At 39.4% G+C, this 21,069-nt stretch overlaps 1 long non-coding RNA gene across 1 annotated transcript in view; it reads left to right on the forward strand.

Annotated features, from left to right (window-relative positions):
* The window catches only part of LOC104540241, a 28,508-nt gene extending 7,761 nt beyond the window's left edge, over nt 1-20,747 (forward strand). The window contains exons 2-3 of the long non-coding RNA XR_728128.1: nt 8,758-8,871; nt 20,695-20,747. This is a non-coding gene — a long non-coding RNA (uncharacterized LOC104540241). The remainder of the gene's footprint in view (nt 1-8,757; nt 8,872-20,694) is intronic.
* The last annotated feature ends 322 nt before the right edge of the window (nt 20,748-21,069 follow it).

The raw sequence follows: 21,069 nt of genomic DNA on the forward strand, positions 1-21,069 counted from the left end.
GGCCACTGCTTTGAGAAAATTATCTCCTTGATATGTTGAGATATTTAGGACTGAAACTACGTGCTGAAAATCACGAGGGTGTTAGAGCAGAAAGCTCCTGTATGGTTCCATTGTCTGTTGGAATGATAAAGCTAAAGAAGCCACAACATCGTTGCTGTAGTCACATCTTGCACTAGCATGTTATGACAGGGAGATACTAATGGGAAATGGGTTGTTTCTGTTGCCAAGAAGAGCGAGTGAACTGGTTAGGCAAACTGATTTCATAATTGAGTTGAGCTGTAATTCCATATTTAAAGATAAATTGGAGCCTTGCATCACTGAGCATGGCCTTAGAGAAAGAACAGACAGTTGCACCTTTGTTTCTTGTCTTTTTTCCTATAAAATCACTCTTCATGTATATCATAAACATACTGCAGTTATGTGGATATGAAAGGTGCAGAGCAGGAAGACAGCAATGTAATTCTGACCAGCGCAGCTAGGGAGTGATTCTTGGTTTAGCTCTTGTAGCTTATGCATATAGTGCTTGAGGATCAGGGTATTGAATCCGTCTCCAACACTTCTGTAAAACTAATGGACAGTGTTGCAGAATCTTTGCTTTCGTCCAGCACATGCACATAGATGTGCAGTCATCCTCCCAGATCTCATGGTATAGGAGATCCAAGCAGCGGAACAATTACCGGGCATTCACCTTTTCTGAAACCAATACTGGTTTTTACACAGACTTTATACTAAAAGTGTATGAGAAAAGCATCTATGGAAATCTGCATCAGTACAGGTTTTGTTCCTTACAGCTCACAACAGGATAACTTGCTTTTTAGCAGTTCGGCGATGCTCATGTTTTTTATTTGTTCTTTTTCTCATTTGCTTAGCATGTGATCTCCTATCTTTAGTGTTGACTCCCCTGCTTGTCTTCCTCAGTATTTGCATGTAGTTAAAACATCTGATAAAGACGTGCTGATCTTTACTCAGTATTTACTGTTTTCCTTTCAAAAAGAAGCTGCAGTGGACAAATGGGTTAAAGAAATGACTTCTTTTCGTTCTGTTTTTTTTATAAGTAGGCATGGCTAACATGGTTTTAATCTCTCAGTGTACCTAGTGCTTCTCAAAATGTGAGCTTAATAAAATATTTATAAAGCCTTCAATGGAATGAGCCATGTAAGTGCAAGATAATTCTATTAATTAGGGATCTCTCAATCTCACAAACACTGAATTGGGAGGGGTGGGATTATCTGAATACAAAATGCACAGCTTGAGCCTTTTAATTTTTTGATGAATAAAACAATCTTTGATATTGAAGGGGACTGTAGAGAATTGAACTATATATAGCCATATCCAGATAAACAAAAAATCACTCTCCCAGAAGACAGAAAATAGCTCAATACTCCCCTCTATCCTCTTGAAAAAGACCATTTGTTTTGAATCTTCATTGCAGATGAGTTTTTAATATACTGAGTATAGCTGCTTGTGGATAAGGCCTTTGTATACTTGACTGTAAAAAAGCAGTAATAGATAAACCACCTATGTCAGGTTATGGCATTTTCTGCATTTAAAGTGTATGCTTGGATAATGTCCTGTATTTCTGTAGCACACCCTGAGCTCTGTTGCAGGCAGCGGAGGCCATGCCAGGGAGAGAGAACTATTGGTGGATGGGGATCCAAAGTAGAGGCCTGTGCACGGGAGGAGGAGAGGGGCTGCTGGCAGGGCTCACTCACGGAGCCTGCTCAGGCTTTAAAGTAATAAAGGCGCTATAAATGTATTACAGCAAGTGGTCCTTGCTGATCTGCAGGTCCTCCACTGCTTGCTTTTGGTGGTGAGTGAGCTATCAAATTTAGGTCCAGTGGGAACATAGTTGTGCATTGAGTAATGCTCAGAGACCAGCCTTTTTTCCCCTTGGTTATGCTGTGTCAAGGGTGTCTGAGGAGGAATCCTGTTTACATTCCATAGATTGGTGATTAGTTTTCATTGGAGAGCTGAAAGCCCTTTGCCCAACATGCAATAATTCCTGTTCCTGGGTTGTTTCAGTTGAAGGGCACCTAATCTCCTTCTGTTCTCTCTGTCCCTTCCCTTTCCTCGTCCCTTTCTTTCCTACTGTCTTCTTTGCCCCCCTTCAGTAAAACTGCATTTTTCATGACATGTGAGTCTGGATGTCTGGATGAATACTAAGATAGAAAAGAAAAAAATAAAGAAACCTGAATTGCCTGGCAGAATCTGCTAAAGCACCTGAACACCACATCCTAAATCTCAAGGGTCAGAAGAGGTATGCACCAAAGTTAGAAAAGTCATGCAGGCATGGAAAAGAGTGAGTCAGCTCCTTCCTCAACCAGTATCAATTAGTTTCATTCTTTTGGAACTACAGTTTCTGCATTAATAGTTTTGAGTATCCTTATTTTTATATATGAAGTTTGATAACCCGCTGTATGTTTCATTTTCCGTTTTAATTCTTAGGTTTTACAACCATATGAGAATTTTAACTTCCATTGTTGTGGAAAAAGACTTGAAAACCTGCATGCCGGCAGCTGAAAATAGCAAGCAGATCATGTGAGCTTCAGAGTTGTATACATGCATTTCAAATGTCACGAGCTCTATGCAAAATTTATGGCATGCTGGGTATCTGGCTCATCATTTGGAAAAGATGGGTTTGGTACTGGATTTTATATCACTTGAAATTCTGGACCTGTTGCAAGATTTTGCACAACTCACAGATTACCTGTTCTCTATAAGGCATTTATCCAGGTTGAAATAATCAAAAGTACCATTATTTTAAAAAGGGGGCAGGAGGAGTACTTATACTGTAACCTCACTTTGTCATCCTCTTATGTTGCTGGCATAGCTCCCCCTTCGGGAGAAGTTTCATGATGCACTTGATTCAAAGGGTGGGCTGCTGAGAGCAGTCCTGGTACATTCCCAGCCCTACCTTGTGTTTGTTGCCACCTTCTTTGAGTCAGTTCTAATGGTCGTGTGGTCACATAGGGAACCTCACTGTTAAGTGGTGGTTGAATTTGGGAGGTTAGTTCACGGTCAGAATAGCTAGCATGGCCTGGTGCACTGGAAGCGGTAGAAGTATGTGGTTTGGGGAAGAAGCTCTTGGGAGCAGCCTGCCATGAGACTAAGCATATCAAAAAATGTATCCTTAGTTTTAGGTCAGCTTCACTCTAGTATTGGTATGAAAAGAGGATGTGTTGTAACCACTGACCATTCTCATGAGCGTGGCCTGCTGCTGGAGTGGCACACGCTGCTGCAGTCTCCCGTGCTAGTGCTAAGGTTCAAGGTGCTGCACTGCATGCTATTTTGGAGACTTCATGCAGCTGAAACTATTAGTATGGGATGCGTCTGGTTCACCGTGCAGCCACACGTCCTCTTGTGCTGTCCAGGAGAGCAGACAGGGGAAGGCAGAGCGGTGGGAGGCAGGACCCTTTCGGGGCTGGCAGCTGCTGGTGTGAGTGTGAGCTGGCAGTGCTCGTGCACAACAGCCATCGCTTTCTGACCTGCCAGACAGCAGCTGCCTCCTGGATTTAATTTCCCCAACTGGGATATGAGAAGTCTTGCCAAGCGTGCAGCCTTGCCACACATGTGTAGGAAGGTTAATTTCAAAGTGAAGAACAGGCTACCTACCATCTCGCTGTGTTTTCTTTTTCTGTGCAGTCAGAATCACCGTATGTGCTAGTGTGCTCTAGCGCTAATGTAAAATTCCCAGACTCGCTGATTAGTGAAGCTAGACAGTAGACAGGGTCCAAGTGGCTAACCATGTGAGAAATTCAGTGACTGTAGGCTACTGTTAATTAACCTAGAATCTAGCAATGTGGCATAGTGTCTGTATGATAAGTTATATTATCTTCAGCAGCTCAATTAAATCAGGAGTGAGACACAGAGCAGACGTAACTCGGCAAAAACAGACAACTTGAGTCAGCCTTCGTAATTTGGTGCGACATCACGTAAATAAATGCAATAACTTGTTTAGCATAGTTAAGCAGTTTGCTGCTGAAAAACTTATTTGCATGACATCTAATTTTGAATAGGTTAAGTTGTGGCAAATTAGATCTGTGCCTTCAGTCTGATGTTCTGCAGAAAAGAGAGAAAAAAAATCCCCCACCAAAGATGTGTCATTTGTAAGTTGAAATCCTACATTTGTTTTCTATAGCAACAAACTGGAACATATGGATTCCATGTTTAAATGATTCACTCTCCGTACCATTGCTGTCATGTTAGCAGTTCTTGATGTGTGTGTGAGATAACATTAACCCTCTGTAATTGCTCTTAATTTTGACTGTTATTCTTCCATTACTTACTAGACTGTTCTATCTAAGATATACACATGGGTGTACATCTGGGTTTCAGTCCTCTATATTTAGAGGAGATAAGGCGGCTGTCCTTGCCATATTTCAATGTGGATAATTAGTTTCTGTCTCTAAAACCATGCTGAGTCTTTGGTTGCAGGAAGTGGTTTGCACCGCTTTGGTGTGGGTGTGTAGACTGAAAGTACTCAATTGTGCTTTAGTATCATTTTTAACAATAAGATCTTTATTATATATGCCTATTTAACTCATAGGGGCCTGAGTTCATATACTTTTGGGCACGTTGCATAGTTTTATTGCATATCAAGACTTTTTGCTCACTGTCTAATTGGAAGCAAGTAAAAGTTTCAAGAAGTGGCTGTATTTTGAAATATTTGCACCAAAAAATGCCACATACCAGCTGTTGTGTGTAACTCCCCATGTGAATATTGTTCCCCCCCTGCTGCCTCCAGCAGCTACGCAGCAGCAAACCATGGAATAGGCACACAGTTGCTCTGAAAAGCTAATGAACTTTGGTCCCAGTGTACCTGCATCTTCTGCCCGTATATCAACTCTAATTTACAAATCTGGTCTCTTCTTTATTTAAATAAAAAGTTTAAGGTAGAGGTGGCCACATGCAGAAGGTAGATGTTCCTGTCTTCTCTGGAATCCAGCCCAAATGTCAACCTAGTGCTTAGAAAGGGGCTGTGCTAGTACAATCTCTTGTTGGACATTGTCAAGTGGAGAGCAAAGTCCTTTGCTGTTTTCTCCATCCCCCTACACCAGACTGTTAGTGGAAGTGCTACAAGAACCACAAGATTCCTTCCAAGACCAAACTAAATGACTCTGAGAGACTGTCTCTTCAAAGCACCACCTGGCGATCCCTGCAATAATGATACACTTACATGCATCAGGTATTTCTGTGATTTCTGTTCCATTCAGGTTAAGAAAATATTAGGGTTTTGGAGTTGCAAATGATTACACTGAAAATTTTCTTAGGTTTTGAAGTAATAGAAATTGTCATGTTTCACTAATAACCTTCTGAAAAGCAGATGATACTGAAAGCAATCTGGTAAATAACCGATTCATTCAGTTCATTGGCTTTGTTCATCTCAGCTTTGGATTTTATTCATACAGATCCTCTCTGCTTGTTGAAAGCACCTTGTCTTGCAAGCATGCTGGTGTTAGGTGGCTCTTCATTAGTAGCTCTGAGGATATACCAAGGTTTGTCATAGCCAGATCTGGTTCATTGCCAGTTTTTTCTAAACCACCTACTAATGAGGTTATTTTTTTTTTCCTTCTTTACATGAAGCACAGTTTCAGAGTAGACACTTCAGGCACGTGCCTTGCTTCTGTCAAAATGCTGCCAATAATTTCAGTTGCAGAGGATGGAGCCATGCATGGGAAATGCTTCACAACAAAGATGATGGATGGGTCTGGCATAAGCTTTGTTTTGTGCTTCTGTTCTTGGATCGAGAGCTAAGGAAATATCTTTAATTTTTCTTAGATGACTATAGTAGATGTAATATTCTTCTCAAGCAGGCTTTTCGTTGTGAGTATGGGAATGACACTGGGGCCTTTTGCCCTGGGTGCAGTGTTTTCGATGTCAATAAATAAAAAAATCTCAGTAGGCACTTGGAATGACTTCTTGCGTGACGGAGGGAAGGAGTTGCACCTGCTTTCATGCTTTTGTTCATGCTGGATCTTCTCTTTGTTTTCCACAAAAGTAACCTTGCCCTCTATAATCTGAAAAAGAAAAATTGGTGGAGAATTTTAATTTTAAAATATCAAGTAAGTCAGAAAGCTGTGAGAAATAAATCTCAGGCAACTGTCTGTGGCACTGCAAGAAATATCCCTGCAGGAAGAGCTTTTCTGTCATCCCAGAAATGACTGAAATCCACTCCACAGAGATGGAAACCACTGATATTCTGACAACATTTTATTATGGTATGCTTGGAGCTTTTCAGCCTATAATGAAACTAATAGAATGGATTCATTTCTAAAGCAGTTTCAGTTGTGTGGTTCCACTTAAGAAGGTAGGATTTCACCATATATGCTGGACCTTCACTGTAGGAAAGGGATACTGCTTTTCAGTGGTGTCATGGTAAGTAGCAATTGGCATCATGTAGTATTAAACTGAAAATTAAGCATATGGCTGAGGTCCTGCTCTGCTTTTTATTCATTAGCCTAAATGTACCAAAATAACAAGTATAATGTCTGTTTCTCAATAGGGAAATTTCATTGAAAATGTTAGTGGAAGATGTCCTGTGTAGCTGGCAAACAGCAACATTGGTGAAAATAAATAGTACCTAGCTCTTACTTAGAGCTTTTCATAAGCAGATCTCAATTCATTTAACAAGGAGTGAAGGGTTATTAAAGACTGTTTCAATTACAGAGTTGAGTAGCTTTCAATTAATTTTTCCTTATGTTTTTTTCTGTGTAGAAGGGGTTTTGTTTTTTTTCCCTTACTGAGAGATCTGTGACCTGTGTTCTAGCGGTGCAAGTGTGTGTTCAGTATGGTGCAATTTGTTCACTAGTTTAGATACATTTCTTGCCTGCTGGAAATCAAGTATTTGACAGAGGCAGAGCTTACATGTGCTATCTTAGAGGGGGTTTGAACCAGCTTCTGTTTCCCCTGCTGATGAAAGTGGCATGCAGAAGGAGCAGTATACACAGGGAGATACGGTGTCTGGCAGTCACTTCTCTGGAGGATTAAATGAAGCCTTCAGAAAGGCACCCTTTTACTTATGGAATTCATAACCCAAACTGCTGGCTCTGTTCATGGGATTATTTTTTTTCTTTTTACAAGAAGCCTTAAAATATGGTTTCTTGCATTTCTTTATTTGGATTCTTCTCTTTAATTTGTGTGTGCAATAGTTTGACTCCTCCAACAACTAGACGATCTGCTGGCAGAGAAATGTTCTGAAATGCAGCCTCAGTAAAGCTATCAAACCGGATGATAGCATGAGCTATAGACTGTGTTTGTAGAGCAGAGGAAGAAAACCGCATTGCACAAGGCCTGTCTGCTTTTTCAAATTCTGCTATTGTTTTAAAAATCTGTGCCAGTCATCTCGTGCTAAAACAAGGCCTCCGACCAAGAGCCTCTGTTGAATAAGAATTACGTTAACGTGATCCAAGAGCTCACAGACGGGAAACTCCCCAGAACCTGCCATGGGAGAATTTTTTTTTCCCCTTCATTTGTAGTAGAGTTAATATATGCAGCTTCTCAGACATGAGGGAAAAAAATAGATTGTGAACATTATTGTTAATCCAGTTGTTTAGAAATGAGCAGTTATGTTTTCCCAAAGTATGCAACTGTTTAAAAAATAATGATATATTTTAAAAATCATGCCTTTGGGTTTTGTGCCTTCCAGATAAAACGCTCATCTCATTTTCATGTATTTCTCAGCAATCCCAAGAATTATAAAACTACTATTTAAAAAGATACAAACAATTCCTAAATACACGCTTTCTGTTTCTGGAGTTTTCATTGAAACACCTAGCATCACCAGAACTGGAGAATTTAGTAACAATATCAGTCATGTAAATTAAATTCCATTTTTCCTGTGCCCTCCCTCTGCTCCTGCTAAAATGTTGGAATACTTTGGCAGTGTAGCACAGTGAGGGATGACAGTGTGAATAATAGCATCAGGTAAGTTTACTAAATGCCCCTAAATACAGGACTACGTGTTGTTCAGTACAAAGGCAGAGACGAATGTAACAGTTAAAAAACTGCATTGCTCACGCAAATTTCAAAACAAAACCAGATTTTTCCCTTGGAAATCCACCGGCTTCCTCAGGACAGGTAGGATTCCACCCTGAAATTTCCACGTGCTTTCTGTGCACATGGAAACATTTTCAGTCGTGGCAGTATCCCACTACACTTTGATCAAAAAATAATCCTTCATCTTTCATCATCCCGAAGTTGATCACACAAATTGCTCATGATGATACATCATGATGAACAAAAAACAGAGCCTCCTAGAAAGGATCAGTATAGTAAGAGTGCTTTGCTGTCTCTGGTATTTTTGGAGATTGTCTAATTTTGCCTTCTAGCTGGCAGGCTGAGGTTAAAATCCGGATTGTTGGAAAGTGTGGCTGTTCGGGCATGTCCCGACAATGGGGCATAAGCCCAAGGTGAAGATTTTGAATGTAAAACTAAAATGTCCGTCAATTTGGGCTCAGACAGTTTTGACTTCGGGTAGAGTCCATTCTGGTTTGCAGGTGGGAGGCGTCACGTTATAGAGGAAGCAATTCAGGGGAGCTGTGGTATTTCAGGTAGAGCTCACCTCCAACTAATGAGTTCATATCTAAAAATTAGAAAATCTGCATAAATATTTATCAGAATGAAGTAGGGTTTTCTGTGTTCTGTGTACAATGTAAGATGCTGTCCCTAGTTTCCAAACTTTGCATTAACGTGGTGTAGAAAGTCTATGTCAGCTACTGTGTATGTTATTTACCATCTTGCTTTGTCTTCTCTTTCCAGCACTTACAGAATCCTGCAAACTTCCACAATGCAGCAACAGAGCTCCTGGACTGGTGTGGAGACCCCAGAGCCTTCCAGAGACCATTTGAGCAGAGCCTGATGGGGTGTTTGACGGTACGTCCACTCCCTCTGTGGTGCTGCTTCCTATCCTCTGTTTCATACCGCATACAGTCTGTCGTGGCCAAGGGAACTTGATTTCAGAATCTGCATTTTGTGGGGGTTTTTTGTCATTTTATCTTGAACATGTGAAGCCAGATCCTAACAACTGTTTATTTGACTCCATTACTTAACAGGAAGCAAAATGCAGTAACAAGAAGCAAGTCATAAAAGGGAAAACCATTTATAGTTAGATTACTTACAAGTGTACATACTAGGTTACTTGATATGCACATACAATATTTATTTTCATGGTTTGAAATTGCTAAGTGAGCTCTGTTCTTACAGAGTTAATGGACTTGTCAGGCATTTATTTTCCTTTGCTCGTTTTTGGTGGGATTGGAGGACTTCTTGTCTTCTATCTCAAGTGTGGTGTACTTTCAGCCAAACAGTGTTTCTGACATGTCTATTCAGCTTTGTTACATATATTGGCTGCAGGTCTAGTTCTGACATACTAATGCCAACAGTTTTATTGACTTTGGTGCTTTTCTTTCCATTCACTCTTTATTAAGAAGTTAGTTCCTAAAGCAGCTTCATTATAATGTACTGAAAATATAGTTTATTGTGTATGCAACAGCACTTTTTGTTTTGAAAGTTTTATTTCCCATGCACTCAGTAGCAGGATCCAGTCCAAAATTGTTATGGGGAGTCAAGACTTTAGAATTAAATTCTGACTGGAGTAGGAGTGTTCAACAGTTTCACTGCAACTTGCACAACAAATTGACATAAATAAATAGTCACAAAGGAGACAAATTCTAAAATTGTTAATGAAGAGACCATCACTGTATTTGATAGGGGTGGGGGTGGCAAAGTGCATGGATTATATTCATGCACAATGTAGCTGATGTATATAAGCCAGACACTAAGACTGAGATTTAGTTGCCAGAAATCCAAATGTTAAGGAATGGCTCCATCTTAATGTGCTCATGTGTATAGCACCCCTCAGATTTCTGTGTCAGAAAGAATAAATCCAATGATATAAGGAGGTGTGTATCATTCCTTCAATCAGAAAAAGAAAGCAAAGTAAGTTCGAAATCCAAAGATAAGATATTTAACAATTCTGTTTGAAGTAAAAGTTAGATATAACCTCAATCATGAGCAAATGTGTATAGGATCTGATGTCACCATAAACATATTTTATTTATGCTTTTTAAGAACTTCGCTAGTTTGTTCAGGTTAGCGCTTGGGAAAGGAGACATTCAGCTGTATATACCAAGTATACTTGGGTAGCCTGTGCACAGTATTTCTCTGCAGACCTCTGCATGAACGTTGTAAATCTGACCTGCAACTGTCTTGTTCAAATCTTTTCTTTCTACATAAGCAGAGCTGCAGCCCTGCACAAATGTAGGGTCACAATAAGGTGGGACTACTATAGTGATTCATAAAGTAAGAAGGAAATGCTCCATGAAAAGTAGTGAGGTAAAACACAGAATACCAGGTTATCAGAGTTTCTTGAAATGAAAATACTATCTATCTTCTGACAAGAAAGAAAGAAAAAAATTCGTATTATCTAAGTACTGCTAAGATTGGAACAGCATGTGTTGCTTTGCTTTATACTCCTCCTTGAAATCTGAACAGGGTGGCATGAAATCGCCCTTTCCCAGGCTTGTTGAGGGAGAGCGCTATGTGCAGTGTAGGACTGGCAGGCAGCAGCATCTTTATCACATGTTGTGATTTCTTTATATTTCTAACAAGGAAAAAACCACAGAAACTTAACTAGTTGGCTTGATTTGTGTTAGATAAATATAAAGGTTTTGCAGAATGCATACAAACAGTAATGAATATGTTTCTTGTTCCCAATTCTAAAATCCCTCCCTTCTTCTCGCCATGTACATCCCTCTTCCTGCTTCCCATTAAACAGGCTGAACCACAGGGTTGTCCTCAAGAGAGTGATACTTCATATATATTCCTAATACGTTGCAGCAAGGTCTCTTTTTTTTAATTTTTTTTATTTTCTTATAAACATTCTTTCTATCTGAGCTTGCTCATATTTAACTTCTTTCTAAATATTTTCTTCTTCAAAATTTAGCAAAGGTGGATGTTGAGGCCTGTTGTCCTCTTACAGGAAAACGTATTTATCTACAAAGTTTATCAATGTTCTTCTTTGTGAGGATTATGCTAAAAAAATGAAAAAAAAATATGAAAGTCTGTTCAGCCACTAAAACAGGATTATTGATTTATTTTGGTAGTCTTTAAAATGACCTTCAAAAACAAATTCCCTTTAAAATTTCCATATTTTTGGATATGCTGTTTAAAGCAAGTAGTCTCTACCATCATTACAGTATTTGAGCTGTGTGGATTCCTAAAGGCAACTGCATTTAATCCAGAAACTGTACAAATGCTAAAAATGCTTGCTTGCTTATAAGGGTCCTTCCCTGTAGTGTACAGAAGGATTTTTTTCTTTTATGACATTCTGTTCTGTTAACTCTCTGACCAGGGAAAAAGTGGTGTATACTAAATTCTTCTGGAACCATCAAGGGATATGAAAGCATCATATCCTACTAGCGGGTAACACCGTATATACTAATCCAAATTGAAATATATTAATATGTCATGACTGCGGAAGGGCAAGCTCTCAGGAATGAGCAAACCATCCATTCGTGCGCTGTGAAGTTTAAATGCATCAGATGTAATGACAGCAATCAAAACGGATCTGTTGTATTATGAACAACCAATTTAATGTGTAACAGATTCTTTGCATCGTTTAAGTCTTATCTGGAATGTTTTTGCAAAAATTAACCAGTTAGGCTTAATCCTATTAATAAAAAGGGGAAAATACGCTCAAAATCTTGAAATCGTGCTTTAATTTAAGAAGTGATTCTTAGAAAGTAGTTATTTTTAAGTCCACACACCATCTTCATGTTGGTCCTGTCAGTAATATCTGGTTCACTTCATAACAGCTGTTGCCAGTCTAACAGACCCTGACTGGTTGCAGAAGAATGGTCTTACAAATATTGTGCTTGGGCATCAGCAGAAGGAAAGCTTTCAGCTTCACTTACAGAATCACTGGTTTTGATAATAATATCTAGAATAGGCTGTTAGAGAAGGTTTTCTGTGCTGAAATTGTAATGCCAGCACTTAGGAAAATCTTGATGACTTGAAAATCTAATGAGTTAGCTAGACAGCACATGTTGAATGTCAACACGTTTCTAGTGTTCATTTTTCCTCAGTCATTTTTAGTCCTTTAGAATAATAAATGTGCACAATATACGTACTGGCTATTAGCAGTAGGTAATCATTTTTGTGTATCAGCAGTACTTGATACTACTGGAATTACATTTGCAACTGTGGGCTCCAGTGACACTGTATGCAGGACAATACAAATGGTTTTCTTCTCTCAAGAACAGACTCAGGATTTGGTACAACCAGAGGTGTTTAATAAGGCCTTTAAACAGGCTTTCCTTAGCTAGTTAAATACTTGCATTTGTTATATAGGATCCTTTAAATGATTGCTCTTTTAGAGGTGAAATACCTTCTGTTTGTGAGAGAGATCTTGGGCTGATGCTGTCAGGACCTATCAATAAAACTGGAATAATTCTGTGCAGTGCTGACAGACAGAGAAAAAGTTTAGGATACATGGGTAAACCTATGGCTTGTGCTATTGAAAAAAATAATTCATTAACTAAGCCCCAAAAGCTGTGCCCCTTCTGGCAAAAATGCATGTGACTGCATGCGCATTGCTGTTACGTTCAAACAGTTCTGGCAGATGCTAATTGTAGAGCTTACCTTTTTGTGCTCAACCATTACAGAAAATCACCAAAGTGAGTGGGTAATATAAGTTTATAAAGAAAACTCATTTCAACAGATAAATAAAAAGCCAAGGAGGGAGAGGGAAGCTTTGGATCTGTATTTTTCCTTGCAAGGTACAGAAAGATTCCTTTAAACAGCTCTGATGGAACTCATGCACACAACTTTTCATCTTTCTCAGAGACTATAAACTCTCTCTTCTAACTTGCCAAGAAAAGCTAGGTGTTATTTTTCAACAGTGGTTATTTTCAAATCAAATAGAACTTTCTGTAGACCAGAAACTGAATTATAATTGAAATAATTGATTCTATAAATTACTGAAATTACAGTGGATACAGTGTTCTATGGTATGTAACATTACTTCTTGCACAGTGTTACGGGGAGCTGATAAAAATAACCTCCAGTTTCCACAAACCAGACATATCTATGTTTTTATTTTGTTTGAAACAGTTTCTTATTCTAGCATTCATAGTTTATAAAGCACTTAGGGATAAGCTTATATTATGGTAAGGGTAATATTCCTGATAAATTTAAGAATATAGTTCTATAAAAATGTACTGTATATGGCATTACCTTACTGTCTTCTGAAAGAAACAGCTTCAGTTTCAATGCAGCAATTAAAAAAAAAACACCCTAGTTTGGTTGGACAAGGTTGCCTCACTCTCTTTTGCCTTTCCTCAGCTCCGCTCTGGTCTCATCTCATAGGTCTGCTCTTGCCAGGCAGTTTAACATGTAAGTAATTGTACTGAGGGCATTGGCTATCCTTTGTGTCTGCGCTGCAGCAAAAATGGAAGCAAGGGACAGCTGAGAGCCAAATGGACAGATTTACAGACTTGTCTGCAGCGCAGGACAGCAGAGGCGCTGCTTTGTTCTCTTGCGGTGCTTCAGTGTTACAAGGCACCAAGTTCATCGTTCTTCGGGGCTCTTCAGTACACTTGAAAAGGAAATAAAAGGGTGGGAAAAGCACAGCTGTGTGCAGTTACTCTGTACCTGTACCTAGAGACTTAGTCTAAGAAATTAAAATCCAGTGCCACAATAGTTTTGGACAGTATCAGAACTTTACCTAAGTAGGACGTGCTTACCTGAGCTGGCTCTTGGTCAAAGCACTGGATGTAACAGAGATTCTCTAGTGAAAACTGGGGTCTGTCCACTGTGGTTAGGACCTGGGTCTCTCTTTTCATCCAAAAGATGGCACTTCCTACCCTATTTTTTCTACAAAATTAAAAATGTCTTTTCCTCCCCACTACCTTAATGTTCTAGATTTCTTTTCCAAATGTTGGGTCTACCCCAGTCATCAGATGTGGGAAACTCATCCGTGTTTATTTAAGAAATGTATCTCTTTCAATTAAGAGAAAAACAACACCCAAAGCTTTAGTCCTAGTTGTACTCTATCTGAAAATTATAGATTTTATTTAAATCTTTTGTGCTGCTAATAGCTCTTACTGGATCTCTGTACTGCTGACAAACATTGCTGAAATAACAAGCATCTGCATTAAACTGATGGAAGTATCTGCTATAGGCTTGTGTTTTAGTGATACTGATGTATGGTACAATAATTTTTGAATTGCCTTTATCTTTGGAAAATCCTGGAGCTAAGACTGCTGAGATATTTTTAGGTCATTTGGAGGGAAAAAACAACCAACCTGCTCTCATTTTCGTGATACAGAAATCCATTTTAGCTCATCCAACATGCAATGAAAAATATAACTGATATTATTTTTTTTTAAAAGAAGGACAAGTACAGTATCTTTGAATAATGTCAAATTTCCACAACAGGATGCCTCAGACAGCAAAAACAATGAAGTTGAGCTAATGTGTTCACAAGGTATCTGCTGCTACACTGACTTCACGCCTGGCAGGGTTCATTCTGTTTAATGCAGAAAAGCATGTAATCAAAAATCAACATGTGACATTCAAAACTCAGGTTAGGATCTGACTGTGAGTAATTACAGATGGAAGAGCTGGTTCAGCGTATCTATACCCAGAAATTAGCAGGGTGCAGCTGCCCGTTAGAGCCCTAGAAGTGTTGCATTTAGTCTTTGTATCCAAGAGTTCCAGAGCAAAAAGTTCACGAGGCAGAAATTCTGCGTCCATCATCCTCTGTGTGCATTTGCTAAGCACAGAGTTGTGTGTGTTTGCAGTGCCTAGCAGGACCCCAGGCTGTGGACGTGCTGTACCATCTGAGTACAGCCAGCGGGCACAGAACACTGCTTCAGAGCAGCTCACAGTGCTACCGAATAACTCAGTATTGTTGGCTGTCGTGTGACATTGTGGTGTCCTGAAGCCCTTTTTTAAACTTCATTTCATCAGTCAAGACATGTTATTCTGCAGCTGTAAAATATTTGTTTGAGATGTGTTGCTGTCCAAATTAAAATGCTTTTGCAATTCCTGTATAGTTTTCTTCATATGATGGCTGTATGTTTCATCTGTATCACTGTTGAAAGTCTGCCAGGACTCAGGTGGCAGCAGTATTGCAGTGGCCCAGTGATCAGCGGGCTTCATTAAAGCAAAATCCCTGCATCTTTCCCTCTGGGAGAAAATTTCAGATGGAGAGGGTGGAGTATAGTGACCTTCTCCTCTGTGTTTCTGGTTGTTAGAGGGGAGGGAGAGGATGTAAAGGAGGAGATAGTTATTCTGCATGAGTTACTTCACTGTTGCAAGAAGTGTCAAGAAAAGTAGCAGATGGCAGGGATACTGGTTTATTATACTTTGAAAATATGGTCCTTATTCACCTAATGGGGTGGGAAATATATTTTATGAAAACCTTAGTTTTGAATACAGGGACTCTCTAGAGTCTCTTACATTTGCAGAACCTACTTAATGTCTGGTTTGGAGCATCAAAGGCAAGAAATCAGTTAATGATATATAACTTTACTCACCTGCTTTGATTGTCTGTATTGTTGACGCAGCCCTTCTGCAACTGTAGTATAAGAGTCTCATCAGACCAGGACTTCAGATCACAAAAATTTCTTTCTCCTTTTTCTTTCTTTTTTTCCTGTTTGAGGCAGATCACTATTCATGTTGCAAAATTCCTCAATTAGCTTCCTGTTTATCTGATCTTTGTGTGTTACTGAGGGGTGAAAAATTACCATCTACATTGCAGAATTCTAATTACAAAATTTCTGCTGTAGTCTTCAAACTGCATTCAGATAATTTCAAGTATGCACAAGTGGCTGAACACAGAGCTGTCTGAACTAGCAATCAGCTGGCATTTTTAGTTTTGAGCAGCCAGCAAATTGAATTGGTAAAATTCATTCTGATGCCAGCAGGGGGGGGGGTGCTCTTGACTGCTGCTAGTTAAGAGATTCACTGAAAGTGCAGCGTAATGGGAAGGGAGTTTTGTAATAAGCAGTCATAGCTCTCTTGATTAACAGGCCTGTTAGGTTAAGAGGTGCGTTGTTCCAGTACTCCGTGGGGTGATGACAAGAAGGGCAGGGAGCAGAGCTTGCTGTGGTGTAGCTCCTCAGCCTTGCAAAAGGAGAAAGGAGTCAAAAAAAAGAGAACAGCAGCAAAAAAAATTATTGCAGTTGAATTTGGCAAAGAGAAAAGAAGTTGGTAGCCAAATTTCTCTGCTTTTAACATTATTGAAACCTCGCTCTCATCATTTTCTCCTCACTGTCAATGACCCTGAGAGTTCGGGTATCAAGAACTCTGCAGGGCTGTGTCACAGGCAGTGAATGCAGTGTCTTAGTTCTGAATGCAATATTATTCATGTTAAAGATTTCAAAGGTTTTGGGTGGTCAGATTTTCTTATTGGCAGTTAAGATTACAGTAATGTTTGTTTGCAAATAAGGCTTATGTCCCTTTAAAAACACAGCTAAAATAGTTGTCAGCACCAAATCTAAGTTAAAAGAAAAGGTAGATGTTACAAGCACATGTAGGAAATAGTCTGGCTTCCAGAAGGTCTATCTCAACTGTTATTGTGAAATAACATAGAGAAATGTTAGGTGTTGAATCTTGTGCTGGCCAAGCACCTCTCTTAACCGTCATAAGGGATGATTTCAATGTATGATTGCGGTATCACTGGCTACTCATTTCTTTTTTAATGCACTACTTTTACGGCACATATGCTTAAGTCAAGTAAGATACATGCTTACAGCGCTGCATAATGAGGTCATGGTTGAACACATGGTGCCACCTGCATGTTGTCTGAAATTTTGCCATGTGCTCAACTTGAATTAGCAGTTAGAGAAAGCCTGAGTATGTTTGCAATTGGTATGATATTACTTAGCCATAATACTGAATGGATAGGGCAACCTCAGAAGGCATATTAGAGTTAAGATATGTTACATCCGCTGCTTACACTTATAAGGCCAGTTAACTCATCAAAAAAGAAGATGTACTGTGCTGATGGATTCATGTTCTGTATTACCTAATAATTGTTTTATAATTTGTTTTGTTGTCTGTCTTGGTACCTGTAATTTCTGAGATTCACGTTTTTACCATCTTAAAACCAGAGACCTGATGTGCCTCCAAGGTCTCTGTCTTGAATGAATTGCTGAAAATAATAATTCGCAACTAGAAGGTTTGCCAGGGCTGGTTCCTTTGGGGCACTCGAAGGTAAATTTCAACAGGGGCTGCTGTCTTGAATATATTAAACTTAACAAATGTCTTGTAGTCAATTCTTTGTGTTTTCTGGATCCTATTCCTATGACGCATTTGTCATCTTGCTTCTGAGAAATCTCCATGTTTATTTAAAAGGCCAGGAGGTCCCTAGCATGCAGGTTGACTGGAGGAAAGCCTTCCAAGTACCGAGTGAGCAATGTCTGAATTCCCTTGTAGGCAACTGGAAACAGGGTCTTTAGAGGATATATGATCTGTTCTGTTGAACTTTCATTTTGAAATAAAAGTAAGTCACAATTGAAAGAAAAACTTTAAACTTTAAATATAGTTAATGCAAAAATTTGTGAGCCAATGAAGAAACTGGAAATAAAAACTGAACCACCCTATTCTTACTGACCCAAGGGGATCACTGAGGAGTGGTGTACAAAAACCAAGGGCTGGGGGAGAAGGGCCTGGGAGAAAATGCTCTTGAGCTTGGTTAGAGCAGTTTGTATTACAGAGCCTCTTCTTGTGTTTAGCAGAGTGCATAGAAGAAAAATTTAGGTGGAAAATAGCTCTTGGCAAAATGGAAGTTTTATTAGACAGTTTTCTATTAAGTAGCTGAGGATTTTGTTGTTCTTTTGAGAGGAAGACGGGGGTTTTATGCAGTTTGTCAGTGAAAGCACTTTCTTTCAAATTTAGAATTATGTAAATATTTATGTATAGAAAAAAATGAATTTGCAGTTTGTTTACCCTCACATTTCTCATGAAAAACTTGAGCAGTAAGTAACAGTTTGACTGGCTGACCTCTCTAGACTTGCAAGTTCAGACTCTACCTTCTCGTGCTTACTCTTCTGCTCGCAGTGCTTGCTAAGGTAGAGCTTCAGCTGCTTCAAGGTAGGCTTTAGCAGGACAATGCCATGGCCATCTGGATGCAGTCAGCACTGGGGCTGTGCATCGTGGCATCTGGAAGCTCTGCTTCTGGCCATGATGAGGTACAGAGCAGTGCTTTCTCTGGCAGAGGAAATTAAGAAGAGGAAACTGCCGTCAAACAAGAGTGTAACAGGTTAGGCCTCAGCCTGGGTTTAGTTTTTGAACTGACCTAGAGTCTATTCAGTAGGACATTGCAATTGTAGATTGGCTTTCATGGGCTCACAGTTTTACGATTCTCTGCATTTCCTGAGTTACCTTGTAGAAGTTTCTCTGCAATTAGCAAGATGCCAGTTGAGAGCAGTGACTCCGCCTCTGGCCAGCAGGGTTTCAGTATTTGTAGCTTCGTGTTTTAAAATTAGCCAAGCACATAGACAGACAGTGCATTTCTGAAGTTACTGTGTGCTCACTAATGAGCAGATGGATCTGCCTTCATTCCTGCCCAGTCTCAAAATAAATAGTTCGATGATAATGTGCTTTTTTCTAAACAGAAAATGGGAAGGCCCTTTCTCCTTTATTTTACAGACCTGAGTAGCACTCTGAAATGTGTTCCTCTGTGATGGTACAGTAGATGGTGCCTAAAGGACTTTAAATAATGTTTGCACATGAATGAGATGTTGCCCTCAGGAGCCTTTAACAAGATGATTGTTTCAGAGGAGCTTCCTGTCTGCTTCCTACCAGTCCCTTCTCTTATGCCCACCTGTTGGTGGCTGAACTCTCGTGATACTGAAAGGAGGGAAGGGGAACAGTGTCTAAGTGCCCTCCAGCTCTCAGAGCAGCCCACCATTCTTCATTCCTATTGCTAATTTAGCATGAAATATGAGATATGCTGTTCTGCTGTTGTTCTTTTGCTTGTGGGTTTTTTTCTTTTATTTTATCGTATCTTTGCAAATTTAGACCTAGAGTCTTAGCCAGGATATTAACAACTATCAGCCTTCAAATGTAAAAGATTAAAAGTTGACCTACCAAGTTGGAAATGTTTTGTGATTTATCAAAAATAATTGCATTCTTTCTCACAAATTCTTTTTTCTTTCCTGTCTAAAACTTACAATTGTAATTGCAAAGAGAAACAGGAAATAAAACAGTAAGTGTGTTCTAAAGTTGTATTTTATTATACTGATTATCCCAAATTCTCATTTCATTTCACTGAAGCTCTCTGCTGCTCAATTTTGAGATTGGGAGGGTTAAAATAACTTTAGGGAGGGGACACTCTCACCCAATAAGTTATGTGAAACTGTAATTTCTGAATTAATAGCAACAACAGAAACAACGAAAATCTACCTGGGAACTTTATCCATGCTAATTCTTTCTTAAGAAGGAAATTTGGTTCTTGATTGTTAATTAGGCAAAGTGGATATTGGAAAAAGTTCAGAATGATAAAATTCATGTAATAGTTTAAAGTAAGTAGGGAAGAATAGAATTTATTTACCGCTTGTAGATTATCACATATGTTGGTTCTTCACTCTGTTTTATACAGTTGCTTTTGAGGGGGAACCAGTCCTGGATACAGATAATTGCAGTGTCATTAATTTAGAAAGAAGCTTTCAGATGGAAATAGAGATGGGAAAAGGATATTTTCTTGTTTTGTAAGCTATTTAGGATAGGGACTTTCTTTTGCTTCACACCAGGAAATGTTCTGTTCCTTGTGGAGTTCCTTGACCATTGTTTCAATGCAAAGCAGTAATGGTGATGTTAAGAATAATCTGTTTTACTTATGCTTCTGATTCTGAAGTCATCCTGTGCCACTAGAAGGCAATATAAATGCTCTGCTGTCTATAACTTCAGCATGGCTTGCCAGAATGACCACAGTATTGTGTTTATACTGTATAGATTTTCATGAGGATACATTCTTGGCTGATAGCTGAGTTGCTGGCCTGGAGAAACAGTTGACTGCATTTAATCCTTAACTCCAGTCTTTGATTTTCCTTGTTTTGCTACTCCTAGATCAGCTCCCGTTTCCAGAAGTAAAGGGAAAAAAAAAATCAAATCATCTTTACCTGTTTAATGTGTTTGGCAAATACTTCTTCCACAAGCCTATTTATTTTAAAATTGTAGTAAATGTGTTTCCCAATACTGTATTGTTGAAATGCAGCAGCTGTGACCGTGATCACAGTGTAGGAGAGCGGGAGTGGGGGCATTTTAACCTAAAGGACACAGACGCTGCTCTTGAGAACCAGCCAGGAACTGCTTGTGACAGAGATAGAGACTTCGGGACTTCTCATCCTGAAGTTTCAAGTACAGTAAAATGGATTCTGTACACTCCTTGCATCTGCTTTTCTTGCATTACTTCTTCTGGAAAAGCTTTGTCTCTCAAACTGTCATGGATCTCCCAGGCCTTTCTTGTGACAAGGGGTCAAATAACCAGATCACCAAGAGACCCTGAGGTTCACTTTGCTGCGCTTGCACTGGAAACTACTGAAGAGCAATGCCTCGCACCGTGCTTGCACTGTGCCTATCACAGCAGATGCAGTTGCCTGACTTTGCTGCTGGTGATCAGGTTCATGTAACTTTGCAAAGAGCTCAAGTAACCCCTAATGGAGCTTTCTCTCTTTTCCTTTGCAGGTGGTCAGTCGAGTGGCAGCTCAGCAGGGATTTGACTTGGATCTTGGATACAGGCTACTGGCAGTATGTGCAGCCAACAGAGACAAATTCACTCCAAAATCAGCTGGTAGGAAAAGCCTTTTTTGGGTGTATTACTGATTCTTGGATGGTCATATTCTTAATGAATGCTACCTTGTACTGTCTTGCATTCTTTAGGAAATATAAAACCAAAACCAAACATGTATTTGGTGGCAATAGTGCTGCTGCTTTTAGCATTTCAGTGCCGTACTGTTTTGAGGATACGTGATTTTGGAAATTTGTGTTTTCCCCTACTAGTGCTGGTTCATTGCCCTGTTTGATCTTATATATAAAATTTCACTTCCAGAAGCACTGATG

The sequence above is a fragment of the Mesitornis unicolor genome, unplaced genomic scaffold (genome assembly GCF_000695765.1).
Source record: "Mesitornis unicolor isolate BGI_N332 unplaced genomic scaffold, ASM69576v1 scaffold50294, whole genome shotgun sequence".
NCBI lineage: Eukaryota > Metazoa > Chordata > Aves > Mesitornithiformes > Mesitornithidae > Mesitornis > Mesitornis unicolor.